Here is a 22794-nt window from a genome sequence, read left to right as displayed (position 1 = left end):
AAATCGACATTGCGATAATAATGCTGACACGGAACAAAACTGAGGAACAGACCGATATAGATGGGGCAGTCAACCATGTGAAGGACTCCAGGAGAGTCTAATGAGCGCTGATACACGTAATGATTGTGACAGGTGTGCATAAAGAAGGACAGTAGAAAATAAAGAAAAATCCTTAAATGAGTAAGTGTGTCCAAAATTTTGACTGGTACTGTATGGTAAAGATATTGTGCACTGCCAGTTCTGTCAAGGCTTTGTCAAGGTTTGCTACAACATGTCTATTATAAGGCTGCGAGAACCTATTTCAAAGAGGAAGCAAACAACTGACTGTGGTTGTGTCGGCTCCTCACAGTCTAATTACTGTATGTGCATTTGTGTGATTCTTTAAGCATGCATATCTGCAGACAAATACACATATGAATAACCTGCGCGGACATTACCATTCCTTCATTTTTTAATACAAAAAAAATATTTTATTTATTTAGTTTGTTTATCTGTCGGCCCCAGCCACGAACTCAGGCTCTGTGTGTAGTTAACCGACCCTCTCTGCCCATTCATCGCCATTTTACCTGTTGTTGTTTTAGCTGATTAGCTGTTGTTGTCTCACCCGTTGTTGTCTTAGCTAGCTCTCCATATCAACACCTGTGATTACTTTATGCCTCGCTGTATGTCTCTCTCAATATGTCAATATGCCTTGTATACTGTTGTTTAGGTTAGTTATCATTGTTTTAGTTTACAATGGAGCCCCTAGTTCCACTCATTATACCTCTGATACCTCCTGTGCCCCACCTCCCACTCATGCGGTGACCTCACCCATTTTAACCAGCTTATCCAGAGATACAATCTCTCTTATCATCACTCAGTGCCTGGGCTTACCTCCGCTGTACCCGCACCCCTCCAAACCCCTGTCTGCACATTATGCACTGAATCTATTCTACCACGCCCAGAAATCTGCTCCTTTTATTCTTTGTCCCCAACGCTCTAGGCGACCAGTTTTGATAGCCTTTAGCCGCACCCTCATCCTACTCCTCCTCTGGAGGTAAACCCAGGCCCTGCGTGTTCCCAGGCACCCTCATTTGTTGACTTCTGTGATAGAAAAAATCTTGGTTTCGTGCATGTCAACATCAGACGCCTCCTCCCTAAGTTTGCTTTACTCACTGCTTTAGCACACTCTGCCAACCCTGATGTCCTTGCCCTGTCTGAATCCTGGCTTAGGAAGGCCACCAACAATTCTGAGATTTCCATACCCAACTACAACATTTTCCGTCAAGATAGAACTGCCAAAGGGGGAGGAGTTGCAATCTACTGCAGAGATAGCCTGCAAAGTTCTGTCATACTTTCCAGGTCTATACCCAAACAGTTTGAACTTCTAATTWAAAAAATTACCCTCTCCAGAAATAAGTCTCTCACTGTTGCCGCCTGCTATCGACCCCCCTCCGCTCCCAGCTGTGCCCTGGACACCATTTGTGAATTGATCCATCTAGCTTCAGAGTTCGTTCTGTTAGGTGACCTAAACTGGGATATGCTTAACACCCCGGCAGTCCTACAATCTAAGCTAGATGCCCTCAATCTCACACAAATCAAGGAACCCACCAGGTACAACCCTAAATCCGTAAACATGGGCACCCTCATAGACATTATCCTGACCAACTTGCCCTGCAAATACACCTCCGCTGTTTTCAATCATGATCTTAGCGATCACTGCCTCATTGCCTGTATCCGCTATGGGTTCGCGGTCAAACGACCACCACTCATCACTGTCAAACGCTCCCTAAAACACTTCTGCGAGCAGGCCTTTCTAATCGACCTGGCCCGGGTATCCTGGAAGGATATCGACCTCATCCCGCAGTCGAGAATGCCTGGTCATTCTTTAAAAGTAATTTCCTCACCATCTTAGATAAGCATGCCCCGTTCAAAAAATGCAGAACTAAGAACAGATATAGCCCTTGGTTCACTCCAGACCTGACTGCCCTTAACCAGCACAAAAACATCCTGTGGCGGACTGCAATAGCATCGAATAGTCCCCACAATATGCAACTGTTCAGGAAAGTCAGGAACCAATACACGCAGTCAGTCAGGAAAGCAAAGGCTAGCTTCTTCAAGCAGAAATTCGCATCCTGTAGCTCTAACTCCAAAAAGTTTTGAGACACTGTAAAGTCCATGGAGAACAAGAGCACCTCCTCCCAGCTGCCCACTGCACTGAGGCTAGGTAACACGGTCACCACTGATAAATCCATGGTAATCGAAAATTTCAATAAGCATTTCTCAACGGCTGGCCATGCCTTCCTCCTGGCTACTYCAACCCCGGCCAACAGCTCCGCCTCCCCCGCAGCTACTCGCCAAAGCCTCCCCAGCTTCTCCTTCACCCAAATCCAGACAGCAGATGTTCTGAAAGAGCTGCAAAACCTGGACTCGTACAAATCAGCTGGGCTAGACAATCTGGACCCTCTCTTTCTAAAACTATCCGCTGCGGCCATTGTTGCAACCCTATTACCAGCCTGTTCAACCTTTCGTATTGTCTGAGATCCCTAAAGATTGGAAAGCTGCGCGGACATCCCCCTCTTTAAGGGGTGACACCCTAGACCCAAACTGTTACAGACCTATATCAATCCTGCCCTGCCTATCTAAAGTCTTTGAAAGCCAAGTAATAAATAGAACACTGACCATTAAATCCCACCGTACCTTCTCGCTGTGTGCAATCCGGCTTCGAGCCGGTCACGGGTGCACCTCAGCCACGCTCAAGGTACTAAACGATATCATAACCGCCATCGATAAAAGACAGTACTGTGCAGCCGTCTTCATCGACCTGGCCAAGGCTTTCGACTCTGTCAACACTGTTATCTTATCAGCAGACTCAATAGCCTTGGTTTTTCTAATGACTGCCTCGCCTGGTTCACCAAACCTTTGCAGACAGAGTTCAGTGTGTCAAATCGGAGGGCATGCTGTCCGGACCTCTAGGCAGTCTCTATGGGGGTACCACAGGATTCAATTCTCGGGCCGACTCTTTTCTCTGTACATATCAATGATATCGCTCTTGCTGCGGGCGATTCCCTGATCCACCTCTATGCAGACGACACCATTCTGTATACTTCTGGCCCTTCCTTGGACACTGTGCTAACTAACCTCCAAACGAGCTTCAATGCCATACAACACTCCTTCCGTGGCCTCCAACTGCCTTAAACGCTAGTAAAACCAAATGCATGCTTTTCAACCGTTCGCTGCCCGCACCCGCCCGCCCGACTAGCTTCACCACCCTGGACGGTTCCGACCTAGAATATGTGGACAACTATAAATACCTAGGTGTCTGGCTAGACTGTAAACTCTCCTTCCAGACTCATATTAAACATCTCCAATCCAAAATCAAATCTAGAATCGGCTTTCTATTTTCGCAACAAAGCCTCCTTCACTCACGCCGCCAAACTTACCCTAGTAAAACTGACTATTCTACCGATCCTCGACTTCGGCGATGTCATCTACAAAATAGCTTCCAACACTCTACTCAGCAAACTGGATGCAGTCTATCACAGTGCCATCCGTTTTGTTACCAAATCACCTTATACCACCCACCACTGCGACCTGTATGCTCTAGTCGGCTGGCCCTCGCTACATACTCGTCGCCAGACCCACTGGCTCCAGGTCATCTATAAGTCTATGCTAGGTAAAGCTCCGTCTTTCTCAGTTCACTGGTCACGATAACAACACCCACCCATAGCAACACGTTCCAGCAGGTATATCTCACTGATCATCCCCAAAGCCAACACCTCATTTGGCCAACCTTTCCTTCCAGTTCTCTGCTGCAGTGACTGGAACGAATTGCAAAAATCGCTGAAGTTGGAGACTTTTTGTTCCCTCACCAACTTTAAACATCAACTATCTGAGCAGCCTAACCGATCGCTGCAGCTGTACATAGTCCATCTGTAAATAGTCCACCCAATCTACCTACCTCATCCCCATACTGTTTTTATTTTATACTTTTCTGCTCTTTTGGCACAACCATATCTGTCTACTTGCACATCATCATCTGCTCATTTATCACTCCAGTGTTAATCTGCTAAATTGTAATTATTCGCTCCTATGGCCTATTTATTGCCTACCTCCTCATGCCTTTTGCACACACTGTATATAGACTTTCTTTTTTCTACTGTGTCATTGACTTGTTTATTGTGTTATTGGCTTGTTTATTGTTTACTCCATGTGTAACTCTGTGTTGTTGTCTGTGTCACACTGCTTTGCTTTATCTTGGCCAGGTCGCAGTTGCAAATGAGAACTTGTTCTCAACTAGCCTACCTGGTTAAATAAAGGTGAAATAAAAATAAATGAAAAAAATCATCAAGCACATAACAGCCGAACCAGGACTTAGTTCTAAGCAGAGTGATATGAAATGTGAAGGCATGGTGGTTCAATGCAGACAACATCCTCATGGGACTGGCTCAGGGGTGTTTTCTGACTCATTTTAAAGTGGAACTGACAGCATTTTAGCAACATGAAATCTTATTAAAATCGGTTAATATACACCCGCAGGAAGAATATGACACTTTAAAGAAATATCTGAGAAGCGTGCACTTAGATATGGTCATTTTCGTAAATTCTTAGAATGTTTGGGAATGACATACTAAGGCATTTGTGAACATTCTATAGCAATATAAAGTGGGAAAGTGGCCATGCATTTGGAGAATTAGTAGACACTGCAGTAAATAAAACCTAATAAAAACGTGTCTCATCCAGGACCATAGTCTACGCACACAGGTGTGCCATAGCGAATCAGAGCTACAGTATGCCTATATTTACAACACATGCCTGCCATCATTCACTTTGAACTGGACTGTGTGTTTACAGGCAGTTGCAACTTTAGATCATTAGAATGAATTCGCCAAAATACACAAAATACACATGAATGGATTTCTGAAAATATGTCAATACCACTTGGGAGTCCTCTTACATTTGAGAACGTTACAGTCCTATTGATCAAACAACCATGAAAAGGTAGGCTATCGCTCCCTCAGTTATGCACATCAACAACAAAAATGTCAACAACTAAGGCTAGTCAGTGAAAGATGAGATAAAATCTAACAAAGGAACATTAAATAAACCCTCTCAAACTCTTTTTTAGCTAGTTGGCCGTCAAAATTACACCGATAAACGATGGGGAATTGTAGCCTACTCGTACTTATGAAGCTTGCCTGCCAACATTGCATGCTTGTCTGAACCAAGCACCCAAAGCTAACTGGCTAAAGTTGGGTAGTTTGCTAGCTAGCTTGCTACACAAATAGATATGCTAGCATACAAAGAACAGTATTGGTGAATGATATTAATCATGCAGTGAACTGCATCCATCTATTCTGCCAACAATGCCTTAGCGTACGTCATGAAATGTTGATAAAATTGAACATATTTTTTAACCTCATATAAAATTGGTTTTGTAGCATGAACTGGGAATTTAATAATTTTTTACTGATATTATGATTGTCTATTTGTTTCATATCTGCAAAGTAGTTAAAATGCTGTCAGTTCCACTTTATTGATACAACCAGGAAGAAAAGCGTTTGTCAAGATTACATGTTGTGATGGAAATTTTTATGTTGGTCCTTTTCTATTTATACATCTCTGTGTTCTATGTTTGTGCTTTTCTAATAACCATTTTCTGTGTTCATGCAAGTGACTGATTGAACGAACCCGCACTATCAGTATCTGCAATTTGGCAGTATGCCCAGACCCTTGTTTTGAGAATGAAAGATATCTCAGTTTCAAGGTCTCAGCTTAGCGATAAGAAGCCTTGTGAGGTATTGGTCTGTCACATGCATGCACCAACTCGCCTTGCGAGCGTTCTATTCCCAGCTTATTGTTCAACGTCACAATGCCTGCTTCGCTATTGTTGGCAATGAAACATGCTCACGTTGTTTTATAGTTAAAATGTAAACAACAAACATAATACTGGAACTCTGCGGTCTTCCCATTGTTTCCTATGGGGGTAATATCTGTCTATTTTGCCAAATATCACGCAATGTGTAAATTTAGATTTTTTAAGTTGGGTGTAACCGGTGTGAAATGGCTAGCTAGTTAGCGGGGTGCGCGATAATAGCATTTCAATCGGTGACGTCACTCGCTCTGAGACCTTGAAGTAGTTGTTCCCCTTGCTCTGCAAGGGCTGTGGCTTTTGTGGAGTGATGGGTAATGATGCTTCGAGGGTGGCTGTTGTCTATGTGTGCAGAGGGTCCCTGGTTCGAGCCCAGGTAGGGGCGAGGAGAGGGTCAGAGTCTCCAAAAGTCTCCAATAACACCAGAAAAAGTTGCTAGATTTGTCGCTAGTTGCTTTTTTGAAAATGTGTCGATAGAGTGGTCTGAATACTCTCTAAATATAGCGACTAAGTCGTTAAGTTGGCAACACTGCTCATTCCTTCCCCTCTTCCACCGTCATTAATCGGCTCCTGAGTGGCTCGCTCGTGGGTGTGTATGGCAGCATCTTCGGTTGTGCGTCAAGAATTCTGCATACAGTGCACGTTTGTTTGAAGGTGTGGTTATTCACAGGCAAATTGTTATATGCTATGGAGGTACATTTGTGTCTTTTTGTCAAGAGCAAATTTAATTTTTTATTTTCAATCAAAAATAATTGTTCTGAAAGCAACTTTGTCCCGACACAAAGGAAGTCAAAGCGGACACCTACGAAGATGGCATCTCAGGTAAGCAGCACTGGGCTGTATTGACGTATCCTAAAAATGACATCTGCTGCTTTAGATTGAACGGTCATATCTCAGTTATTGTTTCCATATCTATAAATAATAAGCTGTTTTCTTTACTTTCAGAGAGCGAGCTGACCAAGGGGTCGAACATTTAGATATTGCCAGATGTTCACTGTTCGAGGAACAGGCCGTGGAAGCTTTATTGTTGGCAAAAGTGTCCATAGCCAGAGGTAATTAAACTGTTCTGTGTTCTTTTTCTCCATCTCTGCCTATCTAAAAAAAAAACTTAAGATGTCAGCTGCTAATTTTCAGATTTACACCACATAAACACAGCCATTTTCACTGGACTATCTGTTGCTGCCAAGTCATGATTTCCCTGGGGGTTAGCCTTACAATAACCAAGTGGTGAGACATAGCCCTCTATATTTAAATGTTTCAGGTACACTCCGATAGGTGTCTGCGTCACATACAGTATCTTCTWTTGACATTATMTTCTAATGGTTTTCCTCAAGTGTCTGTTTTTCAGCATAAAGTACTTTGTAGCCACTTACACGGAACCCAAACCGGCTGCACACGTCGTGCGCCATCGTGCATCAATATATTTTGTCCCCCTACACCAAACAAGATCACGACACGCAGGTTAAAATATCAAAGGTCAACGTCAAAATATCAAGGTCCTCTACTCCGACAATTAATCCACACATAAAAATGGTCAACCGAATCTTTTCTAGTCATCTCTCCTCCTTCCAGGCTTTTTCATCTTTGAACTTGTATGGTGATTGGCATCTAAACTTTCATAGTATTACCACGACAACCGGCAACAGTTCGTCTTTCAGTCACCCACGTGGGTATAACCAATGAGGAGGTGGCACGTGGGTACCTGCTTCTATAAACCAATGAGGAGATGGGAGAGGCAGGACTTGCAGCGCGATCTGCGTCAGAAATAGGAATTACTTCTATTTTAGCCCTTGCAATGCAGAAGCGCGCGAGCAGTGTGGGTGCAATAATTGAATAACATAGATTTCTAAATGTATTTTGCAACGCTCACGCAGGCGACGCGAGCGGTGTGGTCAGCCTATTAGTGTGGACACCAGGTGAGACCACACACACACAATAACAGTCTCTCCTCTTCACTTCATCCCTCTCCCCCATCTCCCTAAATCCTCTAGGTTATATCAGCTGTTTTGGTGAACCCTTCCCGCATCTGAACTGGCTTACACAGAGGGCACAGCATGATCATAGGTGAGATGTCACTTGGTCGGGTCAACAGGAAGTATTATTAAAGAGATGCTTTACATTGAAATACAGACAGAGATGTAGTAGTCCCAGAGTTAATGATCCAAGGTCAGTTTTGCATTTCACCTCCTGATTTAGATGACAGACCATGTTAGAATAAAAACAACAAGGCTAAATCATGCTCTCTCTATCCATTTGTAACTCGTCTGCAGGTATGTTTTGATGTGAGAGAGGGAGCCAGTCCCGTCATCGCCACCTCACCGGCTCTTAAGATAACCTTCGTGCCAACTGGGGGCCCAAGGCTGGTTAGGAGACATCGCAATTGTGATGAACTGAGAGAATATTAGGGTAGCACTGTAATGTATGAATCATATGATGTCTGATGCTGTTCTTACCTCTTTCCCTTTCTGTCTTCTTCACCTCTCTCCCCACCTCGTCTTTCTTCCTCATTTTATAATGGACACCATATTTACATTTTACATTTAAGTCATTTAGCAGACGCTCTTATCCAGAGCGACTTACATATGTGCATTGAAGTACAGATTGAACTTGTATTTATAATATTACAATTATCATAATTATAATGCATGTATGTATTTATAACACCTGGATGATGAACTTCTTTCAATAAAGCGTTTCACATTCTCCACTGGTTGAAATCAAATCAAATCAAATCAAATCAAATGTTATTTGTCACATACACATGGTTAGCAGATGTTAATGCAAGTGTAGCAAAATGCTTGTGCTTCTAGTTCCGACAATGCAGTAATAACCAACAAGTAATCTAACCTAACAATTCCACAACTACTACCTTATACACACAAGTGTAAAGGGATAAAGAATGTACATAAAGATATATGAATGAGTGATGGTACAGAACGGCATAGGCAAGATGCAGTAGATGGTATAGTGTACAGTCTATACATATGAGAATGAGTAATGTAGGGTATGTAAACATAAAGTGGCATAGTTTAAAGGCTAGTGATACATGTATTACATAAAGATGGCAAGATGCAGTGGATGATATACAGTACAGTATATACATATACATATGAGATGAGTAATGTAGGGTATGTAAACATTATATTAAGTGGCATTGTTTAAAGTGGCTAGTGATAAATTTTTACATAATTTCCATGAATTCCATTATTAAAGTGGCTGGAGTTGAGTCAGTATGTTGGCAGCGGCCACTAAATGTTAGTGGTGGCTGTTTAACAGTCTGATGGCCTTGAGATAGAAGCTGTTTTTCAGTCTCTCGGTCCCGTTTTGATGCACCTTACTGACCTCACCTTCGGATGATAGCGGGTGAACAGGCAGTGGCTCAGGTGGTTGTTGTCCTTGATGATCTTTATGGCCTTCCTTTGACATGGGGTGGTGTAGGTGTCCTGGAGGGCAGGTAGTTTGCCCCGGTGATGCGTTGTGCAGACCTCACTACCCTCTGGAGAGCCTTACGGTTGTGGGCGGAGCAGTTGCCTTACCAGGCGGTGATACAGCCCGACAGAATGCTCTCGATTGTGCATCTGTAGAAGTTTGTGAGTGCTTTTGGTGACAAGCCGAATTTCTTCAGCCTCCTGAGGTTGAAGAGGCGCTGCTGCGCCTTCTTACAACGCTGTCTGTGTGGTGGACCAATTCAGTTTGTCCGTGATGTGTACACCGAGAACTTAAAACTTTCCACCTTCTCCACTACTGTCCCGTCGATGCTGGAATAGAGGGGGGTGCTCCCTCTGCTGTTTCCTGAAGTCCACAATCATCTCCTTTGTTTTGTTGACGTTGAGTGTGAGGTTATTTTCCTGACACGACACCACACTCCGAGGGCCCTCACCTCCTCCCTGTAGGCCGTCTCGTCGTTGTTGGTAATCAAGCCTACCACTGTAGTGTCGTCCGCAAACTTGATGATTGAGTTGGAGGCGTGCATGGCCACGCCTYCAAAAAAATTWRGTATCTCATTTAAATACTATCCTGTGTCCTCAGATTAATGTAGATGAAGGGAGATAGATATGCATCGTTCTTTTCTGTATATATGAATTACAAATCAATCATGTTTCTAGTCTATTGCATAGTTACAATGTGTAATCATTGATGTCGCAGGAGTGGTAAACACTGTTGAAGTCGGAAGTTTACATACACTTAGGTTGGAGTCATTAAAAGTCATTTTTCAACCACTCCACACATTTCTTGTTCACAAACTATAGTTTTGGCAAGTCTGTTAGGACATCTACTTTGTGCATGACACAAGTCATTTTTCCAACAATTGTTTACAGACAGATTATTTCACCTTGTTAGGGATAGGGTCCTTTTTTCTCAATTTCCGCATAACTGACGTACCCAAAGTAAACTGCCTGTTGCTCAGGCCCTGAAGCCAGAATATGCATATAATTGGTGCCATTGGAAAGAAAACACTTTGACGTTTGTAGAAATGTTAAAATAATGTAGGAGACAATAGATATGGCAGGAGAAAATCCAAAGAAAAACCAACCGTTTAGTTTTGAGAGCCCATGCTCTTACAATGGAAAGTATAGGAACATAATTAAATCTAGCTCCCAGTATCCAATTCCTATGGCTTCCACAGGGTGTCAACACTCTATGTTCAAGGGTTCAGGCTTGTTTCTTCCAAAACAAGTAAGAAATATGAGTTTTAGTACTCGGACACACTATTGGAAATTTGTGTATGCGCATGCGATGAAGACAAGACGCACCTGCTAATATCAGTTTCCTATTGAACATACTTCTTTCCGTATGAAATATTATAGTTTGATTACATTTTAGGGTATCTGAGGAGTCAATAGAAATGTATTTTGACTTGTTTTAACAAAGTTTAGCGGTAGATTTTCGGATTCCTTTCTCTACATGTAGAACGAGTAGATTACTCAAATCGATGGCGCCAACTAAACTGACTTTTTGGAATATAAAGAAGAATTTTATCTAACAAAACGACTCTACATGTTATAGCTGGGACCCTTTGGATGACAAATCAGAGGAAGATTTTGAAAAGGTAAGTGAATATTTCATCGCTATTTGTGAATTTATGAAACCTGTGCCGGTGGGAAAATATTTTCATACGGGGCGCCGTCCTCAAGCAATAGCATTGMATGCTTTCACTGTCATGGCTACTGTAAATCGGACAGTGCAGTTAGATTAACAATAATTTAAGCTTTCAACCGATATAAGACACTTGTATGTACCTAAATGTTTAATATCCATAATTTGTATGATTATTTATTTGAATTGCGTGCCTTCCATTTTCACCGGAAGTTGTCCCACTAGCGGGACGCCTAGCCCTAAGAAGATGTATAATTCACTGTATCACAATTCCAGTGGGTCAGAAGTTTACATACACTAAGTTGACTGTGCCTTTAAACAACTTGGAAAATTCCAGAAAATTATGTCATGGCTTTAGAAGCTTCTGATTGGGTAATTGTCATAATTTGAGTCAATTGGAGGTGTAACTGTGGATGTATTTCGAGGCCTACCTTCAAACTCAGTGCCTTTTTGCTTGACATCATGGGGAAATCAAAAGAAATCAGCCAAGACTGAGGGACTGAGCTGCCTGTCAGCCCGTCTGTCCAGCGCGCTTGAGCTGCCCGTCTGTCCAGCGCCGCCTGAGCTGCACGTCTGTCCAGCGCCCTGAGCTGCCCGTCTGTCCAGCGCCGCCTGAGCTGCCCGTCTGTCCAGCGCCGCCTGAGCTGCCCGTCTGTCCAGCGCCGCCTGAGCTGCCCCTCAGTCGGAGCTACCCCTCAGTCCGGAGCAACCCTCAGTCCGGAGCTACCCCTCAGTCCTGAGCTGCCCTCAGTCCGGAGCTGCCCCTCAGTCCGGAGGCGCCCTCAGTCCGGAGCTGACCCTCAGTCCGGAGGCGCCCCTCAGTCCAGTGGGGCCCTTTAGTAGGGTTGCCAGTCCTAGGTCGGCGGCGAGGGTCGCCGTTGCTAGGAGGCCACAGAAGCGGACTAAGACTATGGTGGGTGTGGGTCCACGTCCAGCGCCAGAGCCGCCACCGTGGACAGATGCCCACCCAGACCCTCCCCTATAGGTTCAGGTTTTGCGCCGGAGTCCGCAACTTGGGGGGGGGGGTACTGTCACGTTCTGACCTTAGTTCGCTTTGTTTAGTCTTTTGTTTTAGTATGGTCAGGGCGTGAGTTGGGTGGGTTGTCTATGTTAGTTTTTCTATGATTTTCTATTTCTGTGTTTGGCCTGATATGGTTCTCAATCAGAGGCAGCTGTCAATCGTTGTCCCTGATTGGGAACCATATTTAGGTAGCCTGTTTTCTGTTGGGTTTTGTGGGTGGATATTTTCAGTCTTTGTGTGTCTGCACCAGACAGAACTGTTTCGGTTTTCACTTTGTTGTTTTGTATTTGAAGTGTTCAGTTTTGTATTTATTAAATAAGATTAACACTAACCACGCTGCGCTTTGGTCCTCTCCTTCCACCGACGACAACCGTTACACCCTAAAACATTAAAAAACACGAATTACAAATTMATTCTCCTAATACTAGCTAGCTGGCTAATGTTAGCTAGTCAGATAACATGCTAAATCGTAAGTTATCTTTATGACAAAAAAATATGCACAAACATTTGTCTCTACATTAACTAACATATTCCTCGCAATTATACTTTTTTTGCTTGATTCGTTATGACGTTATAACCACTTACATCTGGTTCCACCATAATGTTTTGTCAGCCATCTTTGTTGAAGAATGCCACAAGGCAATTGTGGCTCGCGTCAAAATTCGTCATTGGAACCACTCAATATGATTGTTCATATATAATCCTTGGGACCCAAACGCTGGGTAAGTCCCGCGGTGCAAGCTCGCAACTTTTAAAGGAGGAACCACTGTATAGTCAAATACTGTATGGAAATTATATTTACCATCTACTATTCTTTCTATTCAGCGCTTCAAAAATAACCGTTTTGAAATGTGTAGCTTGTATTTTTTGCAATTGGATTCTATGATAGGCTTAGCATTTAGTCATTTTAACTATCATTATCTGATTTATTGGTGAGTAAAATAAATGTATTCATGGTATTTCACGGAACACTTKGATTTTGAATGAATGACTCAGAGGTGAAAGATGTGTGAAAGCCAAATTAATGCAGAATCAAAGGTTCTGAACATAAGATAGTGGCATTACAAGTGTTATAAGTTTTGTAGAGTTTTGAAAATATACCACTTATACCACTTATAGCTGAAAAATGTGCCACATGAATGTGTTAGTGCCTTTCTTCCCTCCCAACTCTGGCTGGTTTCACGTGGGTAGAGAATCTGCTGTTTGAATTAGAGATGGATGCTGATGGGCCTGACCTTTCATTTGCATGCTACATTGTGCATTTTCCACGAGCAGAGACTGCACACTGTGTCTCACGATCACTGACAGGCAGTGTGTGCGTGTGTGTAAATTTGTGAGCAAGGCTGTAATCTCTTAGTAACACAATCATTTCTCTCATTGAAAAAGAGGGGAAAGACAGAAGAAAAGGCAATTTTTGTATTTGGTCTCTTCCAAGGGAAAAACCTCTGAAGGACAGAGCCCTGAACAACTGCATTGAGAACGAGAAATAGAGCATCATCTAGCCAAATGTCAACATGATAAATCCAACCTTTACAAGTAGTCTCTGCTGTAAGTGTGCTCATGTCCCAGAATKAATAATCAGATCTATCATATTGTTTTGGAGTAATTAATGCCAATAGGGTTGTCATATATCCCCACTCCGGGGTATATAAATCCAGCCTTTAAAAATAAGTTATGGCTAATATATACCACCAGCGCTGCCCTGTGAGCTGTCTTAGGGGGGGAATGTGTTTTTTATTGGTAGCGGGATGTCGCTTGTTAAACAAGTTTGGCCTGAGCTCTGCTAGTGTCAGCCCCATGCGAAAGAGAGATCTATCTCCAACCCGTGTCAGGACTCTGATTGATGAAGAGGGAGAGGGRGCTGTCATTGTTTCAAATGKTTTTACCTCTGTATCATACTCCACATCCCCCCACCCCCTGTGCTACAGTAACATGGTTCAAATGGATTCAGACGGAAAGCTCAGGATAACAGCTACACACATACTCTAGCCCAGAGTGGTAATGGCCAACGACATGGGCTCTGAGGTGGTTAGGAATGCCTGGATGGGGATTTCTAACCTGTTACATCAAGAGAAACTCACCAAAGGCTATATTATTCAGAGCTAACTCAAAACATATAAGCTCTATATCTTTAGGATTCAAGACAAATCAAACATANCTCTATATCTTTAGGATTCAAGACAAATCAAACATATGTATTTTGACATCACGATCCTTGTTTGACTATTTAACAAGGGACAGTCCATGGAGATCTTCTCATCTCATACACATTACTCAATATACAATGTACTGTGTATGGTATCCTAAACAAACACAAAACAATTGGCTTTTGGTGGACCAGATATTCAGGCAGAATCAGACAATCTGTAGATCAAATGGAAGCTTCTGGTGAGCAAACAGGTTCAGACCACATGCAAATCTAGCATGCATGGCCATGTTTCGGAGAGAGAAAAATCTATTCACAGTGTAAGACTGATCACACTAAGTCAGTGTAGAGGGCAAAGATTGATGGCTTTCGAGATAAAGGTAATCTTATTAAAAGTCATTAATAAAACATTGTTCATTAAGTGGAGTAATAAAGCTCCCATCAGTGCTGTTAGCTATGACTGGCACCTAATCAATGCCTGGTGGAGCCACGGTCACTTCCAATCTTCTGAAGCAATACACATTTACACAGCATTACCAAGCATGAAGAAAGTGGAATCCAGGTGTTTCCAAACTCATGCTATTTATAATTGTATTTCCCAAATGTTCGTCAAAGTTTTATTCTTTGGGGAGTCTGCCTATTCCACAGGGAAATAATAGCTTGTTTTTGAACCTGTTTGCTGGTTTAACAGTAGTGTATTTTCAGGAAAGCATTGGCTGAGTTTTTTTCTTCAGATCAAGCAACAACGGCATCTTACCTAAGGGTCTGCATTCACACGAGTGATAAAGGTTACCTTGAGTCAAGTGAGAATAGATCAGAAACACATCACAGCTTGATAAAAGGCCTGATCTCTTAAAACCCATGAGGGAGTAGACAATTGCGCACTAGCAGCAGTCTAAGCAGAGAGACCCTGTACAATTTGTTAAAAAACATTGACCTACAATATTTTTGTTTTAAGAATGAACAATTAATATAGCTAATTAATATAATCAGAATCCACCACAGCGTTAAGACTGAAGCTAGCAAGTAATTTGTTTGGCTAACTAACTAACATTAGCTGGCTAGCTGTTTTGGTTTGAATGCCAACCAGTGTCCGGAGGTTGAGGATCGAGAAAAGCCAAAAGCAAGGCACCAGAGTTCTGCAGTGATGAGGATCGTAGGGATGACAAAGTTACAAGGCTGCTCTTTAATTATTATTGAAATGTGGTGTGCTTTCTTGAGCCACGTGATTGCCGTAGCATCATTGTGGTGTTGTTTTTCTAAATTACTTGTCTTTTTTTGTGTGTGCCTTGAAGCTTTTTGAGATTCTTTGAATAGCATTATATAAGTTGAATAAATTATTAATTGTTTTCTCTTACACTTTCTCCCAGCATGAAACAGACAAATTCTTATAGGAAAAAAATATATAACTTGATTACTGAAACGTTTTAGGCATGGATAGAATTGTCAACTAACTGAAGCGAATTTGAATGGCGATTAATTTTATGCTTGATGAATACATTTTTGGTGGGGTCCAGTGTGGACTGAAGGTGAGCTCTCCATGAGGCTGAATCTCAAACCGAACACTTGGCCCCAATATTCCCTCTAAGCTGCGTGCGTCACGCAGAATAAATATCAGCTCGCACAGAGAAGCACAAGATTGAACTTCACTCAACTTTCTAGAGTTTTTCCCGTTAGTTAACACTATCAAGCATTTGTCTATGGAATAGCCTCCCCCTGGGGATCAAGCAAAGAATTTTTTTAAATAGCTTTAAAAAGCAGGTGAAGGTTTTAATTTGGACAAGGTTGTCTAAGTAAGAGAAACCCCTCCACTGCACCTTGTGTCCCCTACTGCTGGTCAGGTGTATTTATTTGAATGATAGATATGATGTGCAATGAATAGATTGTTTTAATGTGAAATTAATATTGTTGATTTTTAAGGTTAGGGAAAGGTGTAGTGATTAGTGTCACTTTTTATGATGTCAATATAAATTAATATATTTATGGTTGTTTGTAATTTTGTCTTGCCTTTTAATCAATATATGTTATTGTTTTTACCATCGAGGATCACTTTGGAAACAAGCTTTTTAATAATATTTTCAATTGATATATTCTGGTTCCACAATGTACATTTTGTTTTATATGTCTGTTACTTAAAATAAGTTCAATTAAATTCAATGTTTCCCTTTACTGTTGAAATTGTGATCGAATCAACACAAAATTAGTCACTTTCAATGCAACATACCGAAACAAAACAAACAATGCAAGACTTATAAAGGAAAACTAACTATGTAAGAGATGTTTGTATTTGTATTTATTATGGCTCCCCATTAGCTTCWGCCAAGGCAGCAGCTACTCTTCCTGGGTTCCGGCAAAATTAAGACAATTTAAAACACATTACAATACATTCAGAACAAATTTCACAACACACAAAGTAAAGTGTGTGCCCTCAGGCCCCTACTCCACTACCACATATCTACAACACAAAATCCATGTGTACATGTGTGTATAGTGCGTATGTTGTCATGTGTGTGTATGCATGTGTCTGCGCCTACAGTTGAAGTCGGAATTTTACATACACCTTAGCCAAATAAATTTAAACTCAGTTTTTCACAATTCCTGACATTTAATCGTAGTAAAAATTCCCTGTCTTAGGTCAGTTAGGATCACCACTTTATTTTAAGAATGTGAAATGTCAGAATAATAGCAGAGAGAATGATTTATTTCAGCTTTTATTTCTTTCATCACATCCCCAGTGGGTCAGACGTTTACATACACTAAATTTAGTATTTGGTAGCACTGCCTTTAAATTGTTTAACTTGGGTCAAACGTTTCAGGTAGCCTTCCACAAGCTTCCCACAATAAGTTGGGCAAATTTTGGCCCATTCCTCCTGACAGAGCTGGTGTAACTGAGTCAGGTTTGTAGGTCTCCTTGCTCACACACGCTTTTTCAGTTCTGCCCACAAATGTTCTATAGGATTGAGATCAAGGCTTTGTGATGGCCACTCCAATACCTTAACTTTGTTGTCCTTAAGCCATTTTTCCACAACTTTGGAGGTATGCTTGGGGTCATTGTCCATTTGCAACCAATCTTTAACTTCCTGACTGGTCTTGAGATGTTGCTTCAATATATCCACATAATTTTCCTACCTCATGATGCCATCTATTTTGTGAAGKGCATCAGTCCCTCCTGCAGCAAGGCACCCCCACAACATGATGCTGCCACACCTGTGCTTCACGGTTGGGATGGTGTTCTTCGGCTTGCAAGCATGCCCCTTTTTCCCTCCAAACATAACGATTAACAGTTCTATTTTTGTTTCATCAGACCAGAGGCTATTTCTCCAAAAAGTACGATCTTTGTCCCCATGTGCAGTTGCAAACTGTAGTCTGTTTTTTTTATGGCGGTTTTGAAGCAGTGGTTTCTTCCTTGCTGAGTGGCCTTTCAGGTTATGTAAATATAGGACTAATTTTACTGTGGATATAGATACTTTTSTACCTGTTTCCTCCAGCATCTTCACAAGGTCCTTTGCTGTTGTTCTGGGATTGATTTGCATTTTTCGCACCTAAGTACGTTCAYCTCTAGGAGACAGAACGCGTCTCCTTCCTGAGCGGTATGACGGCTGCATGGTCCCATGGTGTTTATACTTTTGTTTTATTGTTTGTACAGATGAATGTGGTACCTTCAGGCGTTTGGAAATTGCTCCCAAGGATGAACAACACTTGTGGAGGTCTACAATTGTTTTCTGAGGTCTTGGCTGACTTCTTTTGATTTTCCCATGATGTCAAGCAAAGAGGCACTGAGTTTGAAGGTAGGCCTTGAAATACATCCACAGGTACACCTCCAATTGACTCAAATGATGTCAATTAGCCAATCACTTGCTTCGAAAGCCATGACATAATTTTCTGGAATTTTCCAAGCTATTTAAAGGCACAGTCAACTTAGTGTATGTAAACTTCTGACCCACTGGAATTGTGATACTGTGAATTATAAGTGACATAACCTGTCTGTAAACAATTATTGGAAAATGACTTGTGTCATGCACAAAGTAGATGTCCTAACCGACTTGCAAAAACTATAGTTTGTTAACAAGAAATTTGTGGTTGAAAAACAAGTTTTTATGACTCCAACCTAAGTAAGTGTATGTAAACTTCCRACTCCAACTGTATGTTTGTGTTGCTTCACAGTCCCCGCTGTTCCATAAGTTTTTTTATCAGTTTTTAAAATATGATTCTACTGCTTGCATCAATTACCTGATGTGGATTAGAGTTCTCTGTAGTACTGGGCTCCCATAGTTTGTTCTGGACTTGGGGACTATGAAGAGACCTCTGGTGGCATGTCTTGTGGGGTATGCATGGGTGTCTGAGCTGTGTACTCGTTGTTTAAAAAGACAGCTCGCTGCTTTCAACATGTCAATACCTCTCACAAATACAAGCAGTGACTTTTCCACTTTGAGCCAGGAGAGATTTGACATAAATATGATTAATGTTTGCTCTCTGTGTACATCCAAGGGCCAGCCGTGCTTCCCTGTTCTGAGCTAATTGCAAGTTTCTTAAGTCCCTCTTTGTGGGACATGACCACAYGACTGACCAGTAGTCCAGGTGCGACAAAACTAGAGCCTGTAGGACCTGCCTTGTTGATAGTGTTGTTCAAACTTCTCTAGGGTAGGGGGCAGCATTTGGAATTTTGGATGAAATGCATGCCAAATTAAACTGCCTGCTTYTCGGGCCCAGAAGATATGATATGCATATAACTGGTTGATTTTGATAGTTAACACTCTAAAGTTTCCAAAACTGTTAAAATAGTGTCTGTGAGTATAACAGAACTGATTTGGCAGGCGAAAATCTGAGAAAAATCCATTCAGGAAGTAGTTTTTTTGTTTGTTTTGTAGTTTTCTATTCAATGCCATTACAGTATCCATTGACTTAGGACWCAAATTGCAGTTTCTATGCCTTCCACTAGATGTCAACAGTCTTTAGAAATTGTTTCAGGCTTGTATTCTGAAAAATGAGGAAGTAAGAGCAGTCTGAATGAGTGGACCCTAAAGTGCCACAGAGCTTTTTCATGCGCGAGACCGAGAGTGCCTTTCTTGTTTACCTTTTAAATTGACGACGTTATKGTCCGGTTGAAATATTWTAGATTATTTAGGCTAAAAWCAATCTGAAGATTGAATATAAACATCGTTTGACATGTTTCTATGAACCTTATGGATACAATTTTGATTGTCTGCCTGTTTTGACTGCATTTGAGCCTGTAGATTACTGAAGAAAATGCGCAAACAAAACTGAGGTTTTTGGATATAAAGAGACTTTATCGAACAAAAGGAACATTTATTGAGTAAATGAATGTCTGCTGAGTGCAACCATATGAAGATCATCAAAGGTAAGGGATTCATTTATCTCTATTTCTGACTTGTGTAACTGTTCTACTTGGCTGGTTACTGTTTGTAATGATTTGTCTRCTGGGCTATGTTCTCAAATAATCGTAAGGTATGCTTTCGCCGGAAAGCATTTTAAAAATCTGACACCGTGGTTGGATTCACAAGAAGTTAATCTTTAAACCTATGTAAAATATGTTTTGTTTTCTGAATTTTTATAATGAGTATTTCTGTTTCTGTATGAATTTGGCGCCCAGCAGTTTCACTGGYTGTTGAAGAGGTGGGACGCTAACGTCTCACGTACCCAAGAGAGGTTAAGAAGGTAGAGCAGGCCTCCCGAGTGGTGCAGTGGTGGCCTTGCGTCGTTCGGGTTAGGGAAGCATTTGGCCGGCCGACCGAGATGTCCTTGTCCCATCACACTATAGCGACTCCTGTGGCGGGACRGGCACATGCACGCTGACACGGTCGCCAGGTGTACGGTGTTTCCTCCGACACATTGGTGTGTCTGGCTTCTGGGTTAAGCGAGCAGTGTGTCAAGAAGCAGYGTGGCTTGGCGTGTTGTGTTTTGGTGTACGCATGGCTCTCTTCCTTCGCCTCTCCTGAGTCCGTACAGGAGTGGCAGCGATGGGACAAAACTGTATCTACCAATTGGACATCATGAAATTGGGGAGAAAAAGTACAACAACAACAAAAAGTACAAAAAAAGAAGAAGGTAGAGCAGCGCTTCATTATGGACAGACTTTTCCCCATATTAGCTACTAGTATCAATATGTTTTGTCCATGACAGTTTACAATCCAGGCTCACTCCAAGCAGTTTAGTCACCTCAACTTGCTCAATTTCCACATTATGTATTACACAATTTTGTTGAGGTTTAGGGTTTAGTGAATGATTTGTCCCAAATACAAGGCTTTTAGTTTTTTTTTATATTTAGGACTAAATTATTCCTTGCCACACATTTTGAAACTAACTGCAGCTCTTTGTTAAGTGTTGCAGTAATTTCAGTCGCTGTAGTAGCTGATGTGTATAGTGTTGAGTCATTTGCATACATAGATAGACACACTGGTTTTACTCATGTCGTTAGTAAATATTGAAAAAGTAAGGGGCCTAGACAGCTGCCCTGGGGAATTCCTGATTCTACCTGGATTATGTTGGAGATACTTCCATTAAAGAACACCCTCTGTGTTCTGTTAGACAAGTAACTCTTTTTCCACGATATWTCAGGGGGTGTAAAGCCATAACACATACATTTTTCCAGCAGCAGATTGTGATCGATGTTATTAKCYGTACTGAAGTCTAACAAAACAGCCTCAACAATATTTTTATCAATTTCTCTCAGACAATCATCATTTGTGTAAGTGCTGTGCTTGTTGAATGTTCTTCCCTATAAGCATGATGAAAGTCTGTTGTCAATTTGTTTACTGTAAAATAGCATTGTATCTGGTCGAACACAATTTTTTCCAAAGCTTTACTTAGGGTTGGAAACAGGCTGATTGGTTGGTTATTTTAGACAGTAAAGGGGGCTTTACTATTCTTAGTTAGCGGAATTACTTTTCCTTCCCTCCAGGCCTACTACTTTCTAGTAGGCTTAAATTGAAGATATGGCAAATAGGAGTGGCAATATCATCCGCTATTATCCTCAGTAATTTTCCATCCAAGTTGTCAGACCCCGGTGGCTTGTCACTGTTGATAGACAACAATGATTCTTTCACCTCTTCCACACTCACTTTACGGAATTCAAAATTACAATTCTTGTCTTTCATAATTTGGTCAGATATACTTGGGTGTGTAGTGTCAGGATTTGTTACTGGCATGTCATGCCTAAGTTTGCTAATCGTGCCAATTAAAAAATAATTAAAGTAGTTGGCAATATCAGTCAGTTTTGATGAATGAGCCATCTGATTCAATGAATGATGGAGCCGAGTTTGCCTTTTTCCCCAAAATGTAATTGAAGGTGCTCCAAATCTTTTTACTATCATTCTTTATGTAATTATTTTTTGTTTCACAGTGTAGTTTCTTCATTTTATTCAGTTTCGTCACATGATTTCTCAATTTGCAGTACGTTTGCCAATCGGTTATGCAGCCAGAACTATTTGCCATCCCCTTTGCATCATCCCTCTCAACCATACAATTTTTCAATTCCTCATCAATCCACAGGGATTTAACAGTTTTTACAGTCATTTTTTTTGTGGGTCCATGCTTATTAGTAACTGGGATAAACAGTTTCATAAATGTGTCAAGTGCAATGTCTGTTTGCTCCTCATTACACACCACGGACCAACAAATATTATTCACATCAACAACATTAGAATCACTACAAAACTTATTGAATGACCTCTTGTATGACCGCTTTCCTAGACATGGCTACTATATTGTGATCACTACATCCAATGGATCTAGATACTGCTTTCAAGCACATTTCTGCAGCATTAGTAAAGATGTGATCAATACATGTTGATGATTTCATTCCTGTGCTGTTTGTAACTACAGGCAATGTTTATGGTTTTACACTGTCCTTGAGTGGGCAGCTTGATGAAGGCAAATCAATATTTAAATCACCCAGAAAATATAACTCTTAATATCACACATTATCAAGCATTTCACACGTTATCCAGATACTGACTGTTAGCACTTGGTGGTCTATAGCAGCTTCCCACAAGAATGGGCTTTAGGTGAGGCAGATGAACCTGTAGCCTCATTACTTCAACAGTATTTAACATGAGATCCTCTCTAATCTTTGCAGGAATGTGGTTCTTAAAGAAAGGCAATACCCGCGGGACTAACCATTCGATATTTTTTTTGTTTTGAGGTCATTGTCTGTTCAAGGTGGGCTTTCTGTAGGGTCACTTGATTTCTATATGGATTGTTGCGTTCTCTACCGCTTCCACTGGGAGTAACCAGTTTTCGGAATTGGAATGAGGTTATTCGCTTTGTGCAATGAAAGAAGTACGGCCATCTTGAATACAGAGTAACGTTATGTTCTACTGTTTGAGAGTTGGCGCAAGACTAGAAAGTAGCCGTTAGTTTTGTTGTCGTTCCATGTATTGGAAAACAGATAGACCCGTCTTCAATTTGATCGATTTATTAACGTTGTTATATTACTAAAGTTGTATTACAGAAAGTAGTTTGGAATGTTTTGGCAAGGTTTACCGTTTAACTTTTGAGATATTTTTGTAGTGACGTTGCGAATATTGGAAGTGTTTTTTTCTGGATCAAAACCGCCAAATAAATGGAAATTTTGGATATATATGGACGGAATTAATCGTACAAAAGGACCATTTTGTGATGTTTATGGGACATTTGGGTGCCAACAAAAAGAAGCTTGTC

This window comes from Salvelinus sp. IW2-2015, linkage group LG1 (assembly GCF_002910315.2).
Source record: "Salvelinus sp. IW2-2015 linkage group LG1, ASM291031v2, whole genome shotgun sequence".
Lineage (NCBI taxonomy): Eukaryota > Metazoa > Chordata > Actinopteri > Salmoniformes > Salmonidae > Salvelinus > Salvelinus sp. IW2-2015.
This window is presented reverse-complemented; position numbering follows the sequence as displayed.